Genomic DNA, 12,175 nt, shown 5'->3' with positions numbered 1-12,175 from the left:
GGTCTTCTTGTGGTCATGATGTTCTTAGCGCGATGACTTCCTCCAACTTGTTTCCCTGCTTGACAAGCACTACAAAGTCTATCCTTGTCAATTATGACATCGTTAATGCCAAGGATATGATTTCCTTTAATGAGTTTGTCAAGATTTCGCTTGCCCACATGGCCTAGCCTTCTATGCCACAACCAGCCTTTAGAAGATTTAGCAATTAAGCAAGTTTTAGGTTGAGCCTTTTTAGTGAAATCAACAATGTAAAGATCTCCTCTACGTATACTGGTAAAGACCATTTTATGATTATCTCTACGAAACACTTGGCAGTCTACTTCAGTAAATAGGACACTGAGACCGAAATCAACAAGTCTAGACACTGAGAGTAAGTTGTAGCCAAGAGATTCAATGAGCATGACATTTTGTATGGAGCTATCATGTGAGATGGCCACCTTACCAAGGCCAACCACCTTACCCTTTGAATTATCACCAAAAGTGACATACTTTCGAGGGCCGTCGTTTTTAGCAAGCTCACGGAACATGTCTTTATCTCCGGTCATATGATCAGTACATCCACTATCAAGGACCCATTCCTTTCCTCCAGCCATGTAGCCGCGAAGATTTGCCATAAGACCAAAGTGTCTCATCGCATCATCGAGATCATAGTATCTATCATCATCATCCTCATCAGAGTATCCATGTTCAACATCATCTTGTGGTTGATCAATTCCTAGAGAGGATAATTCATTAGATAAATGATCATTTCTATAGTTATATTTATGAATTCTAATAGCTCTGGAAATGATATTGCTAATGATTCCAACGTCTCCTTTGGCACTCGTAAGATTAGTAAGCTCAAATAAGCAGTCACCAAATTTGGGATCATTGGAACTCATCTTAATCAAGGCAATAGGCTTATGGAGAATTTCATCTAGATCTTTCAAGGAATAATTTGGAAAGAGTTCCTCAAGAAATTTCCATATTGTGTAGGCACACTTAAGAGTAGGCAAACATCCAATCAAGTTTCTAGGCAAGCCTTTAGTGATAAGATTAACAGTTCTAAGATTGCGAATCATGTCAATTGACTCATCAAGGGTAGGATGCATGGGATCAACATGAGGTGCACAAGGGCTAGCAATATACTTGTTCAAGTGATATTCATTGAAAATCTCAAGCATTTCATTTTTTCACCCATGAAAGTATTCTCCATCAAGAATAGGCACTCTATGTCTAAGACTCCCCAAAGTAGACTCATCCATCTTCCTCCAATGGTGTTTAAACCAAGGCAATGGAGACCAAAGCTCTGATGCCAATTGAAAGGATCGAGAAGAGGTGTCTAGAGGGGGGGGGGTGATTAGACACTAAGTGCTAAAAGTTGTAGTTTTTATAACTTCTTTAACTTGAAGTGGAGTTTTGGCACAAGTTTAACAAACACAATACATATCAAGCAAGCATGCAAAGAGTATATGAGCAGCGAAAAGTAAAGCATGCAACTTGCAAAAATGTAAGGGGAAGGGTTTGGAGAATTCAAACGCAATTGGAGACACAGATGTTTTTGTCGTGGTTCCGATAGGTGGTGCTATCGTACATCCACGTTGATGGAGACTTCAACCCACGAAGGGTAACGGTTGCGCGAGTCCACGGAGGGCTCCACCCACGAAGGGTCCACAAAGAAGCAACCTTGTCTATCCCATCATGGCCATCGCCCACGAAGGACTTGCCTCACTAGTGGTAGATCTTCATGAAGTAGGCGATCTCCTTGCCCTTACAAACTCCTTGGTTCAACTCCACAATATTTGTCGGAGGCTCCCAAGTGACACCTAGCCAATCTAGGAGACACCACTCTCCAAGAAGTAACAAATGGTGTATTGATGATGAACTCCTTGCTCTTGTGCTTCAAATGATAGTCTCCCCAACACTCAACTCTCTCTCACAGGATATGGATTTGGTGGAAAGAAGATTTGAGTGGAAAGCAACTTGGGGAAGGCCAGAGATCAAGATTGATATGGTGGGAATGGAATATCTTGGCCTCAACACATGAGTAAGTGGTTCTTTCTCAGAAAATGTGTATTGGAAGTGTAGGTATGTTCTGATGGCTCTCTCCACGAATGAAGAGTGGGTGGAGGGGTATATATAGCCTCCACACAAAATCTGACCGTTACACACAATTTACCAATCTCGGTGAGACCGAATTGAAAAACTCTGTCGGACCGATTTAGCAAACCTAGTGACTGTTAGGGTTTTCGGTGGGACCGACTGGATCAACTCGGTGGAACCGATGTGCTAGGGTTAGGGTAAAACCAAAACTCGGTTTGACCGATTACTCAAACTCGGTGGGACCGATTTGGGTAATAAGCTAAACATAGAGTTGGCCAATCAAACTCGGTGGGGCCGGTTGCATATCTTGGTGGGACCAAAAATATTGCAACAGGTAACAGAGAGTTTGCAAGCCCATCTCGGTGAGACTGAGATCCCATCGGTGAGACCGAACTGATTAGGGTTTCTGGCAGTGGCTATGTCAACTAAACTCGGTGGCTCCGGATAGAAAGAATCGGTGGGGCCGAGTTTGACTTTTGGTTTAGGTCATATGTGGATGTGGGAAGGTAGTTAAGGGTTTTGGAGCATATCACTAAGCACTTTGAGCAAGCAAGCCATTAAGCAACACCTCATCCCTCCTTGATAGTATTGGCTTTTCCTATAGACTCAATGTGATCTTGGACCACTAAAATAGAAAATGGTAGAGTCTTGATCTTGAAGCTTGAGCCAATCTTTTGTCCTTAGCATCTTGAAGGGGTTCCACATCCTTTAGTCCATGCCACCTAATTTGTTGAACTTGTCTGAAACATACTAGGTAAAAGTGTTAGTCCAACAAGAGATATGTTGTCATTAATTACCAAAACCACCTAGGGAGCACTTGTGCTTTCAACGGTAGCCCGTGGAGGCTGGAGGAGGTCGACGGTGGAGATGAACAGTATCCCGTGGAGTCTCGTTTTGCGGTAGGCCACACCCTCCCGATGAATAGGACCCCCGTTTGGACCGTAGGAGGTCCGTTTCGTCCGTTTTGCGGTACGCCACACCCCTCCCGATCAACAGGACCCCTGTTTCGACCGTAGGAGGTCCGTTTTGTCTGTTTTGCGGTACGCCACACCCCTCCCGATCAACAGGACCCCCATTTCGACCGTAGGAGGTCCGTTTCCTCCGTATTGTGGTACGCCACACCCCTCCCGATCAACAGGACCCTGTTCCGAATGTAGGAGGTCCGTTTCCTCCGTTTTATGGTACGCCAGGTTTCGTTTCCATCGCCTGTTCTGTCCAAGCCCTCCCGATGAACACGACCATGCATTCCGTTCCGACCCAGCCGGTTGGCTCCCACGCATTCCGTTGTCTCCTGATGAACATGACGCATTCCGTTGCCTCCCCATGAACACGACACATTCCGTTGCCTCCCCATGAACACGATGACAACATTGTTTCTCTGTTCCAACCCAGCCATGTACACGAGCCCTGGCCGTACGTATGCGCGAGTAGGCGTTCGAGACCCCGCTCGTATGTACACATACGTGGTCATATTTTCTTTCTTGCACCCTGGCCGTTGTACGTATGTGTACATGCTACGTGCGCGCCTCTACTACGACACATGCGCGCCTCTACATCGACCAGTATATATGTACGTACACGTTCGTGACCAGAATGACAGTGCTACGTACGCTTCGACCAGGTGGGTCCCGACTGTCACACACTTCCTTGCGTGCGAAGATGTAGCTGGTGGGTCCCAGCAGTCAGGGGGAAACGTTTTTTTCGCGAAATACGGTGGTTTGTCCGGTGGGTCCCCGCTGTCAGGTGGAGGAATAATTATTTTGCACGTAATAAGGATGCACTTCCTTGCTGCGGCTGTGGAACCAGCTGTCAGCCTCTCCACGTACAGTCCACGTCCGATGGAAGCCGTTCCTTGACCATGTTGACCACGCAACACCGAGAGCACCAGGGCGGTGGACGACGGCGAGGCCTAGGAAGGGGACGACGCGGAGCCGGGGAAGACGCGACAGTGGATGCCCACGCGTAGAGGAGTACGAGTGTTCACTGGTTCGCTGTGGTGTGAGGCTGCCGTCGCCGCAGAATAACATGGGGTGTGGATGAGTAGAGGGATGGCCTGGCTAGCGATGGGAGTAGTAGGGGGCAGCGAGGCCTCTGCCGCATCGCAGCCGGCCACAGGAGGCAAGAGCACGAGGCACGACCGGCGCTGGTTTGGGCGGCTGGAGCAAGAAGACCAGAGGTTGAAGAAGCACTACGGCGGTAACGTTTTTTCCGCAAATACAGAGGCCCTTTCGGTGGGTCCCTGATGTCAGGTGGAGGAATCATTATTTTGCGCGTAATAAGGAGGCATTTCCTTGCGTGCGGCCGTGGACCCAGCTGTCGGCCTCTCCGCGTATAGTCCACTTCAGATGCATGTCAGTCGTTGACCACGTTGACCAGGCCGCGCCGAGAGCACCAGGGTGGTGGACGACGGCGAGGCCTAGGAAGGGAACGACACGGAGGCAGGGAAGACTCGGCAATTGTTTCTCACGCGGAGGGGAGTACGACTGTACGAGGGTTTACTGGTTCGTCTGCCGTCGTTGGAGAATAACAGCAGGTGTGGGTGAGTAGAGGGATGAATAGGCCAGCGATGGGAGTACGGTGGGGCGGTGAGGCCTGCGCGACAGCAGAGCCGGCCGCGGGGAGGAGGGAGCAGACAGTCCTGCCGCCGCTTGTTTGAGCGGCTGGAGCAGGAAGAGCAGTGATTGAAGAAGCACGACGGCTGTTGGATGGCCATCCAATAGTCACTGCTTGTGCGTCAACCTTTTTTAGAAAGCCTCAAATCTGTGAAAAACAGCATACAGCCCATCTGCCATTATTTCTAATAATTTACAGCCCATTTGCTAATTATTAAGGTTTTTTTGGAGCCCATATTCTTTTTGTTAGCATTACAGCCCATATTGTGGCCACGGTTAAAAAATTATACGAAATTTTGCATATTTCGGTGCGGTCCGAACTGTTTTTAATCCCGAAATATCGACTCACATTCAAACTGATTTAAAAAATAAATGTATATCAATATAAAATCCAACAAATTCTCCATGCATAAAAATTAATGTAATTTAAAATCTCAAAATGAAAAAAAAGATATTTGAAACTAATTGCCGGTTTGATGTGTTTTAAAAATATACAACCCATTTCTCATTACTGATGGGCCATTTTCTCGGTCAGCCGAATGAAAACTCTCCTCGTCTTGAAAGATTTGCAGCCCAACAGGCCTGACAAAGTGACTTACTTGGCAAATCACAAAAAACTGGGCTGTGGCCGTGGACCCAGCTGTCAGCCTCTCCACGTACAGTACTGTTCCGATGGAATGTCGTTGACCATGTTGACCACGCCGCGCCGAGAGCACCAAGGCGGTGGACGACGGTGAGGCCTAGGAAGGGGACGATGCAGAGCTGGGAAAGACGCGGCAGTGGATGCCCACACGAAGAGGAGTACGAGGGTTCACTGGTTCGGCTGCGGTGTGAGGCTGCCGTCGCCGCAGGGCCTGGCTAGCGGTGGGAGTAGTAGGGGGCGATGAGGCCTCAACGGCAGCACAACCGGCCACTGGAGGCAGGAGCAGGCGGTCTCCCCGGCGCTAGTTTGAGCGGCTGGTGCAAGAAGAGCAGCAATTGAAGAAGCAGCAGGACCGTTCGATTCAAATCCAACGGTTACTACTGCTAGAATCGTTTGTTGACGAAGTTAACAAGCCATGCGTACGCGTCAACTTAGTAGGACCACAAGTCAGCCTCCCAACCTGTGCGCCCCAGATGTCTGTGGGAGGAATCATTTTTTTAGGTAATAAGGAGGCAGTTGATTGCGTGCGGCCAGGCCACCGGAGGGAGTAGGGTGGGCCGGGGAAGCCTGCGCGGCATCACAACGGGCCACAAGAGGAGGGAGCAGGCAGTCCTGCCGGCGCTAGTTTAGGCGGCTGGAGCAGGAAGATCAGAGATTGAAGAAGCACGCCGGCCGTTGGATGGACATCCAATAGTCATTGCTGCTAAAATCGTGTGTTCACTAACAAAGCCTTGCGTAAACAAGTCAGCCTCGAAATATGTGGCATGTACAACCCATTTGCTATTATTTTTATAATTTTTACTCATTTTCTAATTCATATGGAATTTATTGCAGCCCGTTTTCCATTTTTAGAATTGCTGGCCATTTTCTGGTCAGTACCAGGGTCAAAAAATTAACTAAATATGCGGGAAATTTTGAAAATTCGCAATTTTTGGCTGGGGAACGAAATATTCTTAATCCAAAAATTAATAGCCATACTAAAACAAATTTAAAAATAAATTAGTACTATGTCATGTTAAATCCAATGAAATACGTATAAGATATCAGTGAAGAACAAAAACAAAAAAAGAAACTTATATCCCATTTGCTATATTTTTTTTGGAATTTTCAACCCCTTTTGATATTACTTTTAACAGACATTGACCATACTCTTAAGCCAGGCCGGAATGAATGCATCCCTCCTCGTCTTGAAAGATTTGCAGCTCAGTAATTCGGAGAAAACAAATAGGCCTAGCTTGGGTATTCTTCAAAAAGAAATACCAGGCTACTTATTTTCCCAAAGAACTGGTGCATGAGCATTTAGCTTTATTTATTTATTTACTTATTTATGTTTAGGGGACCATGAGCATGTACCTGGGCCGGATTCATGTGAGGGCCTCCCTTCCAGTTAATTATGGGCTTCTCTATTGGGCCTTCATCAGTGGGTTGCATTTTATCAACAAGTGGGAAATGTGTTCCGTACGAAAAATAGTATGCGCTATGTATGGCACGGGGCACTAAATGATCGAACCATGCAACAACTTCCAAAACATTGTGTTTGACGTTCTAACAACATATTTATTCAACCAACAGACGAAATATACTACTGATTGTACATTGAAAACAGCAGCAGCAGCAACCAGGTCTGGGGGTGCAACAGAAGCAGTAAGCAAGCCAGAAGAGTGAAGACGCAGCTCTCTCTTCCAAACCAAACATCAGCAATCATTACAAAAGGGCTACCAAAAAAGAACAAGTGTATGCATCAAACTAAATAAAGATCCTACTACACCAAGTGTACGCATCTAACTAACTGGCTCAGTTAGACGTTACTATTTATTAAGCTGTGGAGATTGGCTGACGGCTTGAACCAGATGGGTGCCTGACAGGGGAAACTCCAGCCAGCAGGTCGAAGTCTGATACTTGCGACCCTCTCTCCTACTTTGGGCTGCAGAGCGTGGCGGCACATATCAGGGTATGATGCATGCATAGACGCATGGTACGCTATGTACACACAGTTTTGCCTGATGAACGAAACCGCGCTGCCATCATGATCCTTGCCGTCTGTTATCTCCTGGTTAATCGAATAATTCAGTCCAACAAACAGAGAGCGTGTACCAAGGCTACTTACCAGCCTCCAGTCAAAAATTCCTGAAGGCCCAGAGAAGCTGGGATCCTGCTCAAAGACCTTGCAGTGACTGTGATTGTATTCCGCGAAACAACACGTCCGGTACGTGCAAACGATCATCAATCTTTCACCGTCGTCTGATCGAGCTAGGAACCACCTGCAACTGCCATGCCACTTTTCTTTGAAAGGTTCTGGGATTAGGAAGGGTAGGGACACCAGGCGGCCTACAACATCATATCAAGTTGGAGTCAAATAAAAAAGGGCTCTTGATTTAGTCAATCTTAAGAACAACATGTTATGAGCATGAATATTTTTTCAGCAAATGTTGACAGTAATATAAGCAAGCCATCGGGATATCATAGGAAAGTAACATACTGCTGTAACAGCCGTTTGTAGCGATGACTGGAGTAGGCCAGCAATACGTCCAGCCATAGAAGGAGTCGACAGCGTAAATGAAGCCCTTGTGTTCAATGACATTAGAGAACCATGGAGGATGTATGATCCTGCGATGGACGTGCAAATTTATCCACTTACCGCAGTGACCTGTCAGATAGGCGAGATCGCGGTTGAAGAATGCAATTAGCCTGAAGTCTTTATAATTCGCAGATCTTGTGGGCACTTGGCAGATTACAACCTTGGACAAATCAAACTTGGTATCATGTTGGCTACTGTAAGATCCCGAGTATTCTGGGCCGCGGTGCCAAAGCAGTGTAGTGTTAATCGAAGGAAGGGTGATCAATCGCCGGGTGTAGACCTCCACGAGCATCCAGCTGCCGTGGCCATCGACGAGCACAATCCAAGACGTGTTCATGCCGACCCAGTACATACTGTTAATGTAGTTGAGGCTGACGGGGATCAGATCGCAGCCAAGGGGTTTATGCTCACCACCCTACGATCGTTATGCTGCGTGACATGTCGTTTCTGAAGATCAGGCGGCATCAGCAAGCAAGGAGCTGGCTTAAAAAGCTCCGGCCTGAGGGCTTTGAGTAAATGGTACAGCCTCGACGAGCACGCGGCGAGCGGCATGGTACTGAGATTGTCCACACGCGAAACAATGAGCTTGATTACCTCTGTGGGGAGCGAATTCCAGCCACTCTTTCGGCGGACGCTACTCGGTTCTGCCATTGTTAGTGATTGGGTTTCGGACGAGGGGGGGAGGCGCCTTAGCGGGGATGGAAGATTGGACGAGATTATGTGCGGACAAAGATGGAGAAGCGAATATGTGCTGCGGGAAGTGGACAGGTGATGATGACTACAACATGCCGCTTGACTTACGAGACACATACCAGCAGCATAGGGTCATGTCGATGCCATACAACTTGCTTGAGTGATCACAGTACTGGTACTCCCTATAGTGCTATGCCCTAACTTGCTTGAGTAGAGTAGTAGAGTAGGACTCTGCTCTACTACTAGCACTGGAGGAGTAGTATATTCTAATCTAAAATAGTTACAAACTTCAATGCCCGAGCATGGAACGACTATGAACCGTGCTCAAAGACCGTGTCTACGTGGTGTTTGGACATGGGCGACAACCTCAACGCCAATGGTGCTGCTCCCGTTGCACCGTACGTGTTTCTGTCCTTCTTGTTCGAAATCGCTCAATGTAATCCATTGTCTAAGCATGTGGAGACTTCCATGCAGGATCTTGCTCTATTGGAGTATCGCGCATGAATAAAAGTGTATCTGTTTATGGTTTAGTTTAGAATCTTCCATGTATGAATTTTTACTACAGTACTGGTGAAAGACTTACGATGAACCATTTCTTACATCTCCTCTGCCCGCTTGCAAGTCATCCTGATTTAATCCCTCCGTCTAGGTGTATAAGGGCATGGTTAATATTACTTAATAGTATAGCCAACTGTTGACTATAAGAAAGTGCCATGTCATCTATAGCCAACATGTATAACAATCGATACTCAAAAACTAATTCTTAAAGATCATTTCTTGCAAAGCACAATAAGTGTTATTTCTTCACAAGTTTTGGATGCAGGTTGAACAGTTGAACGCTTTTGTTTGCAAAAGATACCTTTTTATCTATTTCACTCGGATGTTGGTGAGCTCTAGAGATGAAATAATATTCGAACAAACCTATCAATACCCGTTACACATGAGATGACCCCCACATCCTTTGTCAAAATAAACAACTCCCCGATCAATGCATTTCACTCTTCGGTGCAACGCATGGGCACCTTACTACTATAGATTAGTACGATCAAAAATTGAACTAACATTATATATAGTACGATAAATGCTGATGCATGTCACCTAAAATTATATCATTCAAAACTATGTTCAAATACAAATCTAACGATATAGTTTTTGTTGACATGCACTAACATTTTGTCAGTTAAATCTTCAGTCAAATTCAATGGGGGACTAATAAACCACGACCGATGTAGTACAAGTGTAGAGGGCGGCGCTGCACGGGAGTCTCACCTGTCACCCCGCTCGTGGCGTGGAAGTAAAGTCGTCATATCACAAAACCCAACCACTCCCAGTAATAAGTGGCCTGGTAAAATAAACGGACAAGTAACCATCACATCCCTCCGTCTTTTTTGCATTTCATCTCCATGCATTTACTTTCTCCGGTTCATCTCGCACACTCGATCCCTAGCTACCACTCCTAGGGCCAGTTCTTTTGGCGGCTTCCCCAGCTTTTCCCACAAGACTAGTCACAGTGGAGAGTAACAATAAGGCGCCTCACTCATTTATTTGGGCTTCTAAACTACTACCCCATCCTGGTTTATTCCTCATCATTGTAATTTGTGCTAAATTTTGACCAAATATTTAACTGGTTTATTCCTCACCATTGTAATCCCTCCGTCTAGGTGTGTAAGTCATCTTACGAAAACCAAATAATCCCAAAACACTTAGGCGCGGTGCATTAACTTCTACATCTTTTCTTGTTTCTTGACATATCAACCAATAAGAGATAAAGAGTGTGCATGCTTTTAATGACTTGAGATATCAAACACGACATGCAGTGGTTAGTTCATTGCATGCAATACTATTAATTAGCAAATAAACATTAATGTTTCTCGTTTTCTCCTCCTCCTTGGTCACGGTGCACAGCCTAAGATGACTTACTCACCTAGACGGATGTAATAGTGCATGTGACATGCACTAACATTTCATTAGTTAAATTTATGGTCAAAATTTGACACAGATTACAATGGGGACCAATAATCCAAGACGAAGGTAGTAGTTATGGGATTACTAATCTAGAAGCCTAAAAGAACTGGCCCCTGGTACTCCTACTAGTAGTAGTACTCAAGTTGGAATTCCAATTGCATGACACAACTTGTTAGGCAAAAAATTCAATACAGGGTGTAGGAAGCGGTTTGGGAATTTGCATGCCTTTCCAACCAGTGAGATACTCCGTACAAAGTACGACATAGAAATAACCACAGAGAAGGAAGCTAAAAGTAAACAAACAAACGAGCATTTTTGCATCTATTTTGCATTGAATCGTTTCACAAGCTTGACTAGTGTTGTTTTTCTACTTTTACAAAAACCGCATCGTAATGTTAAAACGTGCATTTGCATGTACATAAGTAATAGTAGTACTCCCTCTGTCTAGGTGTATAAGTCTTCCCTCCTTCTTGGTCACAGTGCACAACCAAAGATGACTTATTGACCTGGACGGAGGGAGTAGCACAGTCTGCAAGCATATATCGAGAGAGACGTGTAGTGCGATAGTATATAGTAAAGTTTGTGCTATATGCACGTACTTGCAAAATGCGTATGAATACACAAGGTTTCCAAACTTTCCCTTTTACATACTTAATTAAGGACGCTAAAAATTCCTGAACGTTCAGGATTTATCATTTGCGTCCCAAAACTAATGACATCGCCTTATGAAACAAAAATTATACTCCTCCTAAAAGCCACGGTGCTCGCAGGAGCGCTTGCGGCGCGCCACGAGTGCCCTGGTGCGCGGTTGTTTTCCAGCGCGCCGACACAACGCCTCTTCCTCAGCCTCGCAACTCGCAGGTGCTGATTGGCGGCTTGCCGACGGGCGAGCGCGATCTCACCGGTGTGGTGATCCGGTGCCAACATGTACTCCTCCTCGCTGGAAGCGTGCACCCGGTCCACGTACCGCCAAGTGTAGATGAGACACTTGGGCCCGACTGCACTGAGGGCGTCGGAACGGGCGTCCTCCGCCACCCTCACGGCCCTCGCACGAGCCTTCTGCCAAAGAGCCAATCGCCCGACTCTCTCGGACGCGACATAGGTCTCCCAGGCAGCTTGTTCGGCGGTGTGCTTCTCTTCCTCGGCCTTCTTCTCCGCCTCTATTTTGGCGCGCTCTGCTGGAGGCAAAGCCTCCCACAAGGCGACATCCATTTCTTTCCAAAGCTCCTCAAGGCTGGGGGGCTTGGCGGGCGGCGCGGCGTTCTCCTCGTAGCGGGGAGCCGACGCGTCCTCCGGCGCGTGTGCTGGCGAGATTGGGAACGCCGACGCATCCACCTCGACGCGTCGCAGTGAGGAGTGGAAAGCCGACACGTTCTCCTCGACTAGTGGCGGCGAGGAACGGAACGGCGACGCGTCCCGTCACGGCGAGGAGAGGAACACCGACGCGTCCTCCTCGACTAGTGGCAGCGAGGAACGGAACGGTGGCGCGTCGCGTAGCGGCGAGGAGTGGAACACCGACACATCCTCCTCGACTAGTGGCGGCGAGGAACGGAACAACGACGTGTGACCGTCTGCGTGGTGCAGCGAGGGGCTCGTAGGGCT

Source organism: Triticum dicoccoides, chromosome 5A (assembly GCF_002162155.2).
Source record: "Triticum dicoccoides isolate Atlit2015 ecotype Zavitan chromosome 5A, WEW_v2.0, whole genome shotgun sequence".
Lineage (NCBI taxonomy): Eukaryota > Viridiplantae > Streptophyta > Magnoliopsida > Poales > Poaceae > Triticum > Triticum dicoccoides.
The sequence above is the reverse complement of the archived record's forward strand: the minus strand, read 5'-3'. Positions refer to the sequence as shown.